This window comes from Anomaloglossus baeobatrachus (genome assembly GCF_048569485.1).
Source record: "Anomaloglossus baeobatrachus isolate aAnoBae1 chromosome 7 unlocalized genomic scaffold, aAnoBae1.hap1 SUPER_7_unloc_4, whole genome shotgun sequence".
Taxonomy (NCBI): domain Eukaryota; kingdom Metazoa; phylum Chordata; class Amphibia; order Anura; family Aromobatidae; genus Anomaloglossus; species Anomaloglossus baeobatrachus.
In genome coordinates, this window is record NW_027441818.1 from 228169 (window position 1) to 244527 (window position 16359).

The following is a 16359-nucleotide window of genomic DNA, read 5'->3' on the forward strand; positions in this document are numbered from 1 at the left end:
AGTGAGAGTCATGGCTATATCCGAAGTATATTACATTTTGAATTTGAGGTACAGTGGAACCTTGGATTACGAGCATAATTCGTTCTGTGCGTGTGCTCGTAATCCAAGTTACTCGTGTAGCAAGGCAACTTTTCCCATAGGAAACAATTGAAACTCAGACAATTTTCCTATTGTGCCATCACACACACACACACACACACACACACACACACACACACACACACACACACACACACACACACACACACACACACACACACATACATTCATACATTCATTCATTCATTCATTCATTCATTCATTATTCTCACCTATCCTCCTTTCCCTCGGCAGCCTCTTCTCTGGTTCTTGCAGTCGGCAGGCATGTGGACCCGGTAATGATCGCACCGGATGCAGGGGCTGCCGCTGTCAGTGCTTCAGCAGCAGACGTCATACACATGAGCCGCTTGCCTATGATTGGCCAGAGCGCGGACATCATACACATGAGCAGCTTGCCTCTGATTGGGAGGTGTGCAGAAAGAGCTCAGCGCCGGCCAAGATGAAGCAAAGACGGCAGCAGGCCCTGGACAACCTGCAATTGTTACCGGATCCACGTGCTTGCGAACCACAAGAAGCAGCCGGAGCGGGTTGGAGCACGTTGAAAGTACGGAACCAGAAGCGTTACTCGCAAACAGAGTTACAAATTTGCAGCAAGCTTTGCTCGTATAGCGAAATGCTCGCACACCGGTTTACTCGTAATCCGAGGTTCTACTGTATTTCCAAATATTACGCCCACTACATATTGGGATGGTATGGTATCTTGGCAGGCATAGAGTTCACTAAAGCTACATAGGAGCCATTGGAATCCTCTTCACTCCTCCATGGTGACATCACGGAGCTGGTGGATGTTAGAGACATTGCACTCCTCCACCTTCATATCCACTACCTCAGTGGCTATGATATCCATTTTCATATGGTGTTATATAGGTTTTTTTTAGGTTTCTACAGTATATTCTAAAACTGCCTATAGGTATCATTATGCCTATACAGTGGATGAAATCAGGGCCGGCTCCAGGTTTTTGTGGGCCCTGGGCGAAAGAGTCTCAGTGGGCCCCATCCACACATAGACATGCACAGATACATACACATACAGGCACACGTACACATACTTATTTAAAGAGAAATTCACAAAAACACATAGACATAAATCTAGACACAGTCATATACACTGACATACATAGATACACATCATACATACACACACACATTATTTTTATATATTTATCCTGTATATATATTTCTAATATTGGGAAGCCGGCAACAGCCTCATTCACCTCCCGGCTTGTCTAACAGACATGGCCGCACATAGGGCACACTAACACTGCTGTATATACATCACAAGAGAGGTCTGGGGTGGGGGGGACATACAGCACCTGGGTGGAGGGGACATACAACTCTGGGGGTATAGTAGTATGCAGCCCCCATATTGTGTTATGAAGCCCCCATTGTCCTCCATATAGTATTATGTAGCCCCCATATGCACTATGCAGCCCCCATATAGCACAATGCAGACCCAGATAGCATTAGGCACCTTCATGTAGTATACAGCACACATATAGCACAATGCAGACCCAGATAGCAATAGGCACCCTCATGTAGTACACAGCCCCTAAATACCACAGTGCAGAGCCAGATAGCATTAGGCACCCTCATGTAGTACACAGCACCTATATAACACAGTGCAGAGCCAGACAGCACAGTGCAGAGCCAGATAGCAGTAGGCACCCTCATGTAGTACACAGACCTGTATAGTACAGTGCAGACCCAGACAGCACAGTGGAGAGCCAGATAGCATTAGGCACCCTGATGTAGCATACAGCTTGTATATAGCATAGCCTGTATATAGCACAGTGCAGAGCCAGATAGCAGTAGGCACCCTCATGTAGAATACAGTGATTAATACTCAGTGGCGTAACTAGAGTTTGATGGGCCCTGGTGCAAAATTTGGATCGGGGCCCCCCTCCACGTACACCGACACTTAGGGTGCGGGATAATGACACTGACACTCGGGGTACAGGATAATGATGCTGACACTTGGCTCTTACCCTCAGCACCCAGGTTTCCCATGATCTGAAATCCCTCTATCAGTACCCAGCTTTCCCATGTTCTGATATCCATCTTTCCCTCAGCACCCAGCTTTCCCATAACAGAGTAAAGCTGGGTGCTGAGAGATGTATAGCAGAGCATGGGAAAGCTGGGTGCTGAGAGATGTACAGCAGAGCATGGGAAAGCTGGGTGCTGAGGGAAAGAGCCTTTTTCCCTCAGCACAAAACATTCCCATCCCATACTTGTATCTTTGTCCTCCTTGTATATAGATCTCCAAATACTATAATGGCCCCCACATAGCCTTCCGTATAATATAAAGGGTCCCACATAACCCGTCATATATTATAATGCACCCCCATAGTTCTCCATGTATTATAATTCACCCCATAGTACTCCATATATTATACTGCACTACAGTCCTCCATGTTTTATAACGCACACCCATGTGTGACCATGTGTAAGGTAGCCTCCATATTCCTCCATTTATTATAATGTAGCCCCCATAGTGCTATATGTATTATAATGTAGCCCCATAAATCATCATATTGTATTATGCAGCCCATACTCCTCCATGTATAATGCACCCCTAGTCCATGTATAAGGTGTCCTTCATGTTTATTATGCAGTCCCATAGACCTCCATGTATCATGGAGCCAGGCCCCTCCAGGCCTCCATGTGTCATGCAGCCAGCAAAATAAAAAACAAGTACCTCTCTTCTCCTTCCAACCCTGCGACTGCGGTAGTTACGCCCCTGCCCCCATATGTCACACACCCTGCACCCCCATATCACACACACTACACCCCCATATCTCACACCCTGCTTCCCATACAGCCTGCACCCCCCATATCCCACACACACACACACTGCTCCCCATACAGCCTGCACCCCCCATATCCCACACACACTGCTTCCCATACAGCCTGCACCCCCCATATCCCACACACACACACTGCTCCCCATACAGCCTGCACCCCCCATATCCCACACACACTGCTTCCCATACAGCCTGCACCCCCCATATCCCACACACACACACTGCTCCCCATACAGCCTGCACCCCCCATATCCCACACACACACACTGCTCCCCATACAGCCTGCACCCCCCATATCCCACACACTGCTCCCCATACAGCCTGCACCCCCCAGATCTCACACACTACACCCCCATATCTCACACACCCTGCTTCCCATACAGCCTGCACCCCCCCATATCACATACACACTACACCCCGATATCTCACACACCCTGCTTCCCATACAGCCTGCACCCCCCCATATCACATACACACTACACCCCCATATCTCTCACACCCTGCTTCCGATACAGCCTGCACCCCCCAGATCTCACACACTACACCCCCATATGTCACATACCCTGCTCCCCATACAGCCTGCACCCCCCATATCACACACAATACACCCCCATATCACACACACCCTGCCATCATGTGTCCAAATCGCCTTCAGTATCTTGCTTTCTGCCGGCCTCCTGTGTCTCCTCCCACACAGTCACATGGGCGTGACATCATCGCAGGTCCTGCAGGATGGAGTATTCCGTCTGCTGTGCAGGTCAGGACTGGCACTCCTGCAGCTCAGAAACGGCTGGTGGCCTCTCCAGGTCAGGGGCCCCTCTACTGACACTGGGCTCCGCTGACTCACAGGCCGGCCACTACACAGCGGCACTACACATAGGGGCCCGGCAGCCGGCTCTGCAGAGCGGCTGCCGGGCCCCTATGTGTACTAGTGCCGCTGTGTAGTGGCCGGCCTGTGAGTCAGGGGAGCCCAGTGTCAGTAGAGGGGCGGCTCACTTCTTGTTCCCCCGCTGATCCGGTCTCCTCGGCGCGTCGTCCATTGCTGTCGCTCACTCTGACCTCTCAGCAGGCGCGCAGTGATGACGTCACCGCGGTCCTCTGCAGAGCTGTCAGAAGAACGCCGACTGTCACAGCGGGGAGAATGATAAGAGAGAGAGTGCCGCTCACTCTCTCATCATTGCTCTCAATTGTATCGGCACCTGCGATGCCGATGCAATTGAAAGCTCGATCCTCGGCGGGGGGCGGTGACAGCGCGGCCACCGGGCCCCCCTGAGTAGCGGTGCGCCACTCCTGCCACCGCGAGTGGGCCCCCCCAGCAGCTCAGGGCCCCGGCATTTGACCGGGTTTGCCGGGTGCTGGCGCCGGCCCTGGATGAAATAAGTATTGAACACGTCACCTATTTTCTAAGTAAATATATTTCTAAAGGTGCTATTGACATGAATTTCTCACCAGATGTCGGTAACAACCAATCCACACTGGCAAAGAACTCACAATGTATGTCCAGAAATTTAGTGATGTGTAATAATTAGAAATGACAGTTGGAAAAAGAATTGAACATACTTACTGAATTTTATTTAATACTTTGTACAAAAGCCTTTGTTGATGATTACAGCTTCAAGACACCTCCTGTATGGAGAAACTAGTTGCCTGCATTGCTCAGGTGTGATTTTGGTCCATCCTTTCAAACAAACACTTAAAATCCTGAAGGTCCCGTGGGCTTCTTCTTCAAACTCTGAGCTTTAGTTCCTTCCATAAATTTTGTATTGGATTCTGGTCAGGTGGTTGTTGGGCCATTCTAGCCATTTTATTTTATTTTTCTGAGACCAATTGAGCGCTTCCTCGTCTGTGTCTTGCTGAAATGTCCGTCTCTTTTGGTCTTCATCACTCTGGCAGATGACAGCAGATTTTTATGAAGAATGTCTCGGTACATTTGTCCATTTATCCTTCCTTCAATTACATGCAGTTTGCCAGTGGCTTATGCTGAAAAATAGCCCCACACCTTGATTGTTCTCCCCTCCAAACTTCCTGTTGGTATGATGTTTTATAGGTGATATGCAGTGCCTTTTGGCCTCCAAACAGAGTGTATTATAGCATCCAAAGAGTTCAATTTTGGTCTTGTCTGACCAGACTATATTCTCCCAGTATTTCATAGCCTTGTCTAAATGTTGTTGAGCAAAGTTTACTTTTTGTTCAACTATGGAATCTTGCTCAGTGTGCCTACACACAAACCATGGAGGTTGACTGCATTGCTTTGTTTTCTATGAAAAAATTGTACCTGCTGACTCCAGGTCTTTCCGTAGCTCTTCGCAGTTGGTTCTTTGCTTTTGGACAACTCTTCTTATAATTCTTTTCACTTTTCTGTCTGAAATCTTGTGGAGGCTACCTGGTCGTTGATGGTTTATGGTGAAATTATGTTCTTTCTACTTCCAGATTATGGCCCCAACAGTTCTCACTTGAACCTTCAGTGGTTTAAAAATTCTTCTGTAACCAATGCCATCAGTATGTTTTGCAACAATAAGGTTGCAAAGGTCTTGAGATAGCTCACTGGTTTTACCTATTATGAGATGTTTCTTGTGTGGCACTTTGGTTATGGTACACTTTTTTTTTATAGGCTATCAGTTGAACCAGCTGATAATTTTCAACAAGTGGCAGGATGGCTTTCTAATTACTGATAGATTTTAGCTGGTATCATGGCTTTTTGCACCTCTTTTTTTCATGTGTTCAATTCTTTTTCCAATTTATGTATATCAGCTCACCGTGTACGAGCTCACTCCTGGCTTCTCCCTGGAGCACGGACAGGCACTGCCACAGCTTTGATATTGCAAGTAAAAGAAAGGAAAAACGTCCAGCTCTTCAGGCGAGGAAAGCCATGGTCTTTATTTTAGCATGCAGACCTCGGATGACATGACCAGCACAGCACTACGCGTTTCAGGTGAAACAATCACCCTTAATCATGATTAAGGGTGATTGTTTCACCTGAAACGCGTAGTGCTGTGCTGGTCATGTTATCCGCTGTCTGCATGCTAAAATAAAGACCATGGCTTTCCTCGCCTGAAGAGCTGGACGTTTTTCCTTTCTTTTACGTTCAATTATTTTTGCCTTTGTCATTTCACATTATTACACATCACTAAATTTATGGACATCTATGGTTTGATTTCTTTGCCTGTGTTTAGTGGATGGGTTGTTGCCTATATCTGGTAAGAAATTCATGTCAATAATTAGGAATATATTTACTTAGAAAATTGGTGACTATAATCTGTAAAATCATTATTAGGTAACACAATATAGACATTTTTCTTTTTGCTCACACCATAGTAATACACAGACTATGCACCTGACTTTCTGTCCGTTCTCCCCGGAGCGGTTTCCGGAGCCTTGTGTTAGTGATCTTAGAACGTGTCTGACAATTGTTATATAATGTGACTTTTTATTCCTCGTATGCCGCACGGTCGGCATGACAACCATCACACATCAGCCACATTGCCTTTGAGGATGACCTGAGACCGTGCATGCACCATACCGGCTGGATCTTATCATATTTTCCATTATCCGGTACATCGCTCAGTGCCGTTCACACAGGCATACTGCTCCACGTATGTGACATCGGCACATTGTGTTGTAGATGTCGGCGATTTCTTCCCACGTAATAATACAATACTTTTCTCTCTTTCATATTCTAATAACATGAGGATCCGCTCATGGTCACATTCAGAGTGATTTTCCATTTGTTCAAAGCTGAAAACTTGAATAAATGATTGTCGTCACTTGGGGACGGCAGCCAGAGTCCACGACAATACCTTTTGTTGTTGTTTATCTTTTGAAAATGTCTTAGTTGATCCTTATGGAATATACCTCCACACCCTGCCCTGCACTAAAGCCCCGTGCCCAGCGACACTGAGCCTAGAATTATTTTCTATTTAATCTGTCTCAGTGGTGAATCAAACTACAGAGACTATTTAAAAAAATTCATAATTCAGAATGGATTTCAGATAACTTTGCCAGAATCCATCCCTTAGGTTCCCTTAATAGTTCATCTATTATCTGAGGCTCGCCTCTTTTTTTTTTTATCTACTCTTTTTAACTTGCTTTAATGCAAGTTTCCCGTGAACAAAGTACATTTTAACAATAGATCTTGGAATACTAATAAGTTCCACAACTGTATGGGTTTTAAGAAATGTTCCTGTGCTGAGATAACCTTATAAATGTGCCCCTGCTGTGTACTGTGTAATGACTGTGTCCGGTCATGCAGAGCTGCTCCAGTTCATGTTCAACCACAGCTCCAGGCCAAAGGAGAGAGCATAAGTTACTTATAATATGGGAATATACGGATAACATAGCAGGGGTTCAAAGCTGCTTCTTTATGTGAAGTAACACATTTTGTTTCCAGTCCACAGAACACTTAAATCAGGTTGTTGACTTATGAGTAGAGCTGATCGAACGCCCAAAAATCCGGGACAGTCAGATCACTGCCAGATTTTAAAGAAGATCCGCTCCAGAATCCAGTGCCCATATAAGTCAATGGGGACCGGAACCCAAGGATTAAAAACGTCTGTGGAGGGGATAGGAGCGAGCGTAGCATACTCACCGAGGCGCTGCCATGGCGGCACACTCCTTCCGGGTTTTTAATATAAATAAATAATTAAAAAAAAACAACGTGCGGTTCCGCCTAATTTTCATACTCAGCCAAGGTAACGCCAGCTGGGGGCTGGTATTCCAGCCCGCAGCCGCCCGGTATTGCTGCATATATTAGATGTGACAATCACGGTGCGATACCGGCTCTTCCCGGTGGCCTAGTGCGGTGCCAAATCGGTGTAATAGCAGGGGTTAATAGCGGCGCACAGCTGCTACTAAACCCTAGGTTTGTGATGGCACAGGCGTCTATCAGATACCTGCATCACACAAACCTGTAAGTGAATGTAAATAAACAAGACACAGAGAAAAATCCTTTATTTGAAATAAAGTACAAAACGCACCCTCCTTCACCACTTTATTCAGCCCAAACACCCTGCAGGTCCGGCGTAATCCACACGATGTCCTACGTCGACACATCCAGCACTGCTACATCTCAGAGCGAGCAGCCATAGAGAAGACTGCCAGCTCTGAGTGCAGCCTATTACTGAGCCGCGATAAGCGATGACCGCAGCAGAGACTGTCACAGGCTGGGGGGCGCGTCAGCCAATAGCCAATCACAGATGAGAGGACGGCCGGTGGGCAGGGAAAACACAGAAAGCTGTGTGATTGCGTACACAGTACAGAAAGTGAAAGCGCGACCCGGTAGCAGTGTGCCGCCATGACACCGAGTCTCGGTAAGTATGAAACTAACGCTTATTTGTTATTTTGTTTATTTTTACTTAATTTGCCGAATCCGGATCGTGCGCATGGGTCCAGCACCTAGATATCATTGAAACCGCGTGGATCCAGACTTTTACAGTCCGGATCCACTCAGCCCTACTTATGAGCTCTCCAGCCTCCGGAGCTCCTCCTGGCCTTTTTTATGGTGAGCTCCAAGGACTGAAGATGCAGCAGAAACACTTGCTCCTGTGATAAAACAGACTGGGGAAATGTGTTGCCTCACAGAAAGAAGCCGATGCGAGCCCTTGCTGTGTTATCATTATTCTCTTGTTTGCTTCTTCCTCTGAATGGCAGCTGTGGTATGCGCGAACCATGCGCCCGTATTATCAGCCATAGCAGGGGCACATTTATAAGTGCTCCACACAGGAACACTTTGTTTTAACACATCCAATTGTGGAGCTATTACTCAAAGTTCTATTAGCTACTGTACCTGTACTTTACTCCTGAGGAATTAATTTTAGTGTTCATATTTTAGTAATTATTTCCTGTATTCCCCTTTTAAAGTGTGTGTGTGTGTGTGTGTGTGTGTGTGTGTGTAAGTGTGTGTGTGTATTAGATACCAGATAACAAAACAAAATGTGTTTTTTCTCTATCTTTCAATTTTCTGATTCTTCTACTTTATGAATCTTATTATTTCCTCGCCTGAGCTTCTGTTGTAGCATTCCAACATATGCTTCACAGCAGCCATTTACACCAAAGACCCCAACAGACGTGATCATTGACTTGTGTAGAACATTTTTCTGGCTTTCTCTGTGATCTGTGTAGGCGTGAATGGCCTGTGACCATCTCTATTGTGAGCGGAGGATCCTGTGTTATCTATACATAGATTTTGTCTCATTATCGTTACAGGCAGGATTATAATAAAAGACGAGTACAAAAAGTGATCTGTACTGACAGCAAGGGTGAGCCCAGACTTGGTCAGAGTAAAAAGGCCAAGATTTTAGAATTTATTTTTTAAATATTGAATGTTTTATACCGCCATGTGTACTTGGCCTTACAGGGAATTTTCTGTCCATTTACACAAATTACACAAATTAGATCCTGAGTGTTTATCTATTGGGTATTGCCAGGTTTGCGAGGAGCTTGTTTGTTTTTTTTTTTATTTGTACAAACTCGACATGTTAATGGAGAATTGGCAAACATCCCCACAGTGACCACATTATCCTTATGAATAATGAATGTCCCAGTAACATCACCCTTCTTCAGACTCTCCAGGCTAGGGCTCATTCACATGACCATTCCGTCTGTCCTGGTCAGTTCCTGTTTTTTGCGGACCCACGGACAGGACCATCTTTTCAATGTCTTTTGTTTTGTGTAGGATCAGATGGCACACTGTAGCACTTCCATGTGCATCCGATCCTACAAAAAAACACATTAGATACCGTATGTCGGTTCTGTTATTATGGAACATGTCCTATTCTGTTCCGTAATAATGGACCGTGACTCAATACAAGTCAATGGGTCCACAAAATCCCCAGAAGCACTTCCGTGTGACCTCCGTCGGGTGCCCCTGCAGTCTGTGTCCCACTCCAGCCCCGCGACTGCCCGCACTGCAGTGTGTCCGCATATACCCGCACTGCAGTGTGTCCGCATATGCCCGCACTGCAGTGTGTCCGCAAATGCCCGCAATGCAGTGCGAGCAGCCGCGGGGATAATGAGCGTGGCCGTCAGGAGGTTAGTAAAGTTCATTACCTGCGGTGATGAACTCCTGCATTCCTGACGTCCGCACTCATCACTGACAGCCGCGTTCTTACATCACCTCTCTAGGGCCATCCAAGACTGTGACTAGCGGTGACGTCACGGGCCGCTCGCGAGAGGTGATCTGAGACCGTGGCGGTCATAGAAGTCAGTGACCAGTGCTGATGTCAGGTGTGCTGCGGCTTCCATCACCACAGGTAATGTACCTTGCTAAGCTCCTGAAGTCAGTGCTGGTCATGGCCTGCAGTGACCTGGGCTGACCTTATGATGTTAGCTCAGGTCACTGCATTACTGACTGGTTACTAATGTCAGGCTAACCCCAGGGCTTGATGCCAGGTGACATTATGCATCTGGTATCAACCCCGTATATTACCCCGTTTGACACCGCACCAGTGTATCGAGATGAGCTGTGGAAAAGCACCAGGAATGGCGCATCTAATAGATGTGCTACTTCTGGGGCGGCTGCGGCCTGCTATTCTTAGGCTGGGGAGGGTCCAAGAACCGTGGACCTTCCTAGCCTGAGAATACCAGGCCTCAGCTGTCCGTTTTACCTTGGCTGGTGATCCATCTATTGGCTGGTGATCTATTTATCTATCTAGTTGCTTCTGTGTTTTGCGGTCCGCAAAACAAATGGAAGGTACACGAATGACACACGGCCCATATAAGAAACAGAACGGATGTCACACAGATGCATCCATGAAAAAACGGACCGTGTTTTGCGGACCGCAAAATTGTAATGGTCATGTGAATGTAGCCTTATACTGCAATCTGAGAGACCCAGAAGAGAGATTTACCCTTTAAGTCCATGGAGCGTTTGTACAATGCTCCATAGCCATACATTGTAAGAGACTTCCCGATCACGCATCAAGTAATGACATAAATGAGAAGAGGAGCAGAACTGCTCTGGATCCTGAAGACCAAACATGCTTGGTATCTGTATAATTGTGCAGACCTGGAGAATCATCATGTCAGGTCAATTTTGCTGTATAGTGAACATGGTAAATACAAATTTTAAATTGTGGCATTGCACTTTTTTTTGCCATTTCAAGGCACTTTTTTTCATTTGATGTGATAACATTAAAGGTGTCATTCAAAAGTACAACTTGTCCCGCAAAAAGCAAGCCACCATATAGTTATGTAGAGAAATAAAAAAGTTATGGCTCTTGGAAGAAGGTGAGGAAACAAAAAAAGAAATTTAAGGCTGGTCATATAGTGGTTAAACTGCATGACTTCAGCCCAACATAGTGGTTGCTAGTTGTTCTTTCTGCCACCAATCATCCATGAATCCATACATTTGGACCTTCAGCCCAGCCAAATGAGTATGATTTTCCAATAGGGCGTGTTAGGGTATGTTCACACATCAGGTTTTTGCTGTGTGGCACAATCCGGCGCTTTTCTGAAAAACCGGATGCGGCAACAGCTGTCGCCGCATCTGTTTTTTCCCACATAGACTTGCATTAGCGCCGGATTGTGCCGCATGGCCTTGCATTGCATACGTTTTTTGCCGTATGCGGCATATTTAGCCGGTGCAGCGGCCGGATAAAACGTTGCATGCTGTGTTTTTTGCTGCGGCGAAAAAAAAACGCATCGTGCCGGATCCAGCGCAATGCGGTGCCGTTTACAATGCAAGCCTATAGACGCCGATGGATGCGGCGTCCTGCAGCAAAAAAACGCATCCGACCGCCAGATGCGGTTTTTTGAACTGCTCATGCTCAGTATCAAACCCGATCCAGCAAAAAACGGACGGGCCGCATGGAAAAATTTATGCAACTCATCCGTTTGTTTTGCCGCATCCGTTGCATAGGTTTTTGAGCCGGATTCAGCCAGACAGATAAAAACTGATGTGTGAACTTCGCCTTAGATAAGTACACCCCCCGCAACACACTGGACAATGTCATTACTTTCTCAATAAATAACTCACTTTTCCATCTCAGAAAACTGTCGTCTTGATTTCTGGTAGATTATGATTGATGGGAGGAAATTAATTTGATGGGGCTCCGCAATGTTTTATGTGATCTGATGATGCAGCATTGTGTACTATTACTGTAAGTAATGTTATGTTCTGATAACTCTTACTGTACATATGTAGCTCATGAATCTAATCAAATAATAGCGGTACAGATTGAATACCTTAATTTACCTCAACAGATGTTGAATGTGCAAAATGTCGATGTTGTCTTTCCGGCGTAGGGATCGCCTCGGGTTATGCTGTGCTGCTCAAAACGACAGATGAGGGACACACAGACGGAATTACTCAGGTCGAAAAATAACTTTAGTTACAGAGGCGCTGGACAGATAAACAGAGACCCTGCTTTTGTGTGTGTGTGTGGGGGGGGGGGGGTCCCAAAGACTCATCATTATCAAATCCTTCAACATTAAACTGGATGTTCTCAGATGTCTTAGCCATGTGGATTGCCTTATTGTGTAATAATGTCTGTGCACGTGCTGTTAATGATTTTCAGGAATGCTAAAAATGTTTGTTTTTTTTTGTTAACGCACCACTCCACTGGGCTTTTTTTTTAAGCACTGGTGCTTTAAATCTAACCCCCTGCCCCTGATCCTGTACCCTGTACCTCCCCGGCCTCGGATCCTGTACCTCCCCGGCCTCGGATCCTGTACCTCCCCGGCCTCGGATCCTGTACCTCCCCGGCCCCGGATCCTGTACCTCCCCGGCCCCGGATCCTGTACCTCCCCGGCCCCGGATCCTGTACCTCCCCGGCCCCGGATCCTGTACCTCCCCGGCCCCGGATCCTGTACCTCCCCGGCCCCGGATCCTGTACCTCCCCGGCCCCGGATCCTGTACCTCCCCGGCCCCGGATCCTGTACCTCCCCGGCCCCGGATCCTGTACCTCCCCGGCCCCGGATCCTGTACCTCCCCGGCCCCGGATCCTGTACCTCCCCGGCCCCGGATCCTGTACCTCCCCGGCCCCGGATCCTGTACCTCCCCGGCCCCGGATCCTGTACCTCCCCGGCCCCGGATCCTGTACCTCCCCGGCCCCGGATCCTGTACCTCCCCGGCCCCGGATCCTGTACCTCCCCGGCCCCGGATCCTGTACCTCCCCGGCCCCGGATCCTGTACCTCCCCGGCCCCGGATCCTGTACCTCCCCGGCCCCGGATCCTGTACCTCCCCGGCCCCGGATCCTGTACCTCCCCGGCCCCGGATCCTGTACCTCCCCGGCCCCGGATCCTGTACCTCCCCGGCCCCGGATCCTGTACCTCCCCGGCCCCGGATCCTGTACCTCCCCGGCCCCGGATCCTGTACCTCCCCGGCCCCGGATCCTGTACCTCCCCGGCCCCGGATCCTGTACCTCCCCGGCCCCGGATCCTGTACCTCCCCGGCCCCGGATCCTGTACCTCCCCGGCCCCGGATCCTGTACCTCCCCGGCCCCGGATCCTGTACCGCCCCGGCCCCGGATCCTGTACCGCCCCGGCCCCGGATCCTGTACCGCCCCGGCCCCGGATCCTGTACCGCCCCGGCCCCGGATCCTGTACCGCCCCGGCCCCGGATCCTGTACCGCCCCGGCCCCGGATCCTGTACCGCCCCGGCCCCGGATCCTGTACCGCCCCGGCCCCGGATCCTGTACCGCCCCGGCCCCTGTATTTGGCTGAGAAATAAATTGCAGCATGTTGCAAATGGAGTTGTAAATTAGACGAAATTCAATTCTACTGGTGCAGGAAAAAAATAAGTCAGGTGCCACATAGACCACAATAGTGACATCCCTTTTTTACGGATACATTACCGTTCTGTAGCATAGGACACTATAAATGATTTATAGCTGGTGATGAAAAAAAACGGTTACATATAAACAGTGCGCGGGTGACGAGTGAGAATAAAATCATCTTGCTTTCGCTGGATGAGAATGGGACCGGTTTTTGGGTTTTTTTCTTATACACTGATGTTAGCGTACCTTAATAGGGACATTACTACTGAAAATTGTAAAACACAAGTCACCCAGACATTCCGTGATTTGTCACCTGACTCAGGTTCTAATATTGTAAATTTATTTTATTACTTTGATACACTTTTCAGCGTCACTATCACCATTGAATGGAGGATAGGAAATGCTGCAATTCTACAGCATCGGAAGTGCACATTATGATTGTCTCCAACTGCTGGGACAGGACCGTATAATAAATCTTGCAGTTACCGAACAATATTTTTTTTTAAGGCCAGAGTCATGGTTGCATGTGACTTGCATGGCGATTGCTTCGCACTGCCCCGTTGTGCCGACGGGTCTCCTGAGCAGGTCCGTATCATGTATTTCTATGCAGCTGACCCGCTCCTGTCAGGAGAGCCGGCAGCCAGTCCGGGTAGTCTCAGCGGAGTACTCAATGTGTCAAACTAAATCCACACAAAAATGGAGAGAAACCCCACTCATCTCTGCATATGGCCAGTTTCACACAAATATAGACCAAAAACATGAACCGCGTATCTCATAACCTGAACTTGAAAACCTGATATATCTTATAAGGCCACGTGCACACGTTGAGCATTTGGTGGCTTTTTGTACCTGAGTATTTGTAGCCAAAACTAGGAGCGGGTAATAAATGCAGATGTGGTGACAGTGTGTCTATACTTATCCTCTGATTGTTCCACTCCTGGTTTTGGCTACAAATACTGATGTACAAAGCTCACCAAATACTCATCATGTGCAAGTGGCCTTGGCGTTAGGACTGGGAGACCATGGCCGGACGGTGAATCATGGACCCTGGCTCCTGAATTTATGAATGCAGCCTAGTTATGAGATTCTGAATCCTTAGTGTGAATGGATTTTTCTAACTTTTATATGTTTTATCTACATGGATCCTTACCGAAAATGTTTCTTTATCCTTTTGGCATTGTTTGTTGGGTCGTTATGAGAAGTGTATCTTGTTTCCATTTCCAAGTGAACATTTTCCTAAGAAATCTGTGGGCTGTGTTCCTCTCCAACATCAAGGTAAACTAGAAATTCTTCATTGCCCCTCAGTCTGAGGCCTTATCCTCAGTGACACATGGCAGCTGCACAGAGAAACTCTACCCCGCAAACTAGGATAGTTTGGAAAGTATTTGCCGGCTTCTGAGGCCCCAGTGCAAGGGTGTGAAGAACACAAGTCTGGCTTCCCATTACATTCACTTATTTTTTTTTGGGAGGCTAGCAAAATCTACTTTAACCTCTGGAGCTCAGGAGGGTGTTACATTGAGTATGACATCCACTTGTGCAGATCCTCCTAAGAATTTACTCTTGTATCACTCGTGAAATTTATCATTTTGTCTTGTGTTCTATTAATGTGAATCTACAGATTAAATTCCTCTGACATGTTGTAACGACTGGTTGGAGAACACCCAAAGTAATCCATCTTTATTAAAAATTGGGGTCATTCTTCGTTCACATTCTGTCTCTTGTTCTTGCGACCCACCCCGGTGCTTTTTCTTGCGTTTTTCTAATTACCTTTCCTTTCTCGCTCTCATTGCCCTGTCTGCAGTTTGACTATTTATACCAGATCCTTCTTGTGCTATGTTGGGTCACATCCGGACTATGTAAGATCAAACGGACACAATTTCTGTCCTTGGCTTGCACCTAGTTTTTTTTTTTTTTTTTTCATAGTCCCTAGTTGTTGGCTCATGGCTCATCTGTCACTTGTAACTGAGCAAACTGATAACACTTTAAATAGCTGGCTACCCGAGCGCATTTTGTAATTTAAGGTCCAGTAAATATTGCATCAGTGCCTCCAACCATGGAATTTAAAGGACCCGTCTGACTGTTATCACACTTTGCAGCCAAACTTTGAGACCTCAACATATTCTTTATTGCGCACTGCAAAGAGAAAATCTGGAAGATGCTGCAAGAGGGAGATTAGTGTCACAAATAAAGACATTTCTGCCCGATAAGGTCAGCTTTCAAAGCTTTATCTGCGTTTCTATTATGTTCTAGGTGATTTGTCTGATAATCGGGTGACAGCAGAAGAGAAGGTCCAGAAAGCCAATTACCTATTGTCTGTTCTCATCTTGTTGCCATAGAGCATTGTGTCAAAGCGAGATTATCCAATTTTATATTTCGATACTTTAGAAACAGAGCCGTTAAGGAAGCCTTAAGGCCCCATCACACATAGCGATGTCATTAGCGATATCGCTGAGACGTCACAGGTTTTGTGACGCAACAGCGACCTCGCTAGTGATCTCGCTATGTGTGGCACATAGCAGCAACCGGCCCTCCGCTGCGATATCGCCGATCGTACCTGAACGTCTTGGTTCATTTTTCGATCATTGTCCCCCTGGGCAGCATGCATCGCTGTGTTTGACGCCATAACAACGACGAGCGACCTCGTTGGTGACTCAGAACTACGCCTCTATCGAGGTCTGAGTTGTCAGAATAGCTGCTGTGTGACAGGGTCCCAACGACCACCAAGGGACGTTATACGGATCGCAGT

At 47.3% G+C, this 16359-nt stretch overlaps 1 protein-coding gene across 1 annotated transcript in view; it reads left to right on the plus strand.

Moving 5' to 3' along the window:
* LOC142259433 (NEDD8-conjugating enzyme UBE2F) overlaps positions 1-16359 on the plus strand; it is a 314423-nt gene that overhangs the window by 215979 nt on the left and 82085 nt on the right. The gene's annotated exons all lie outside the window — the stretch shown is intronic.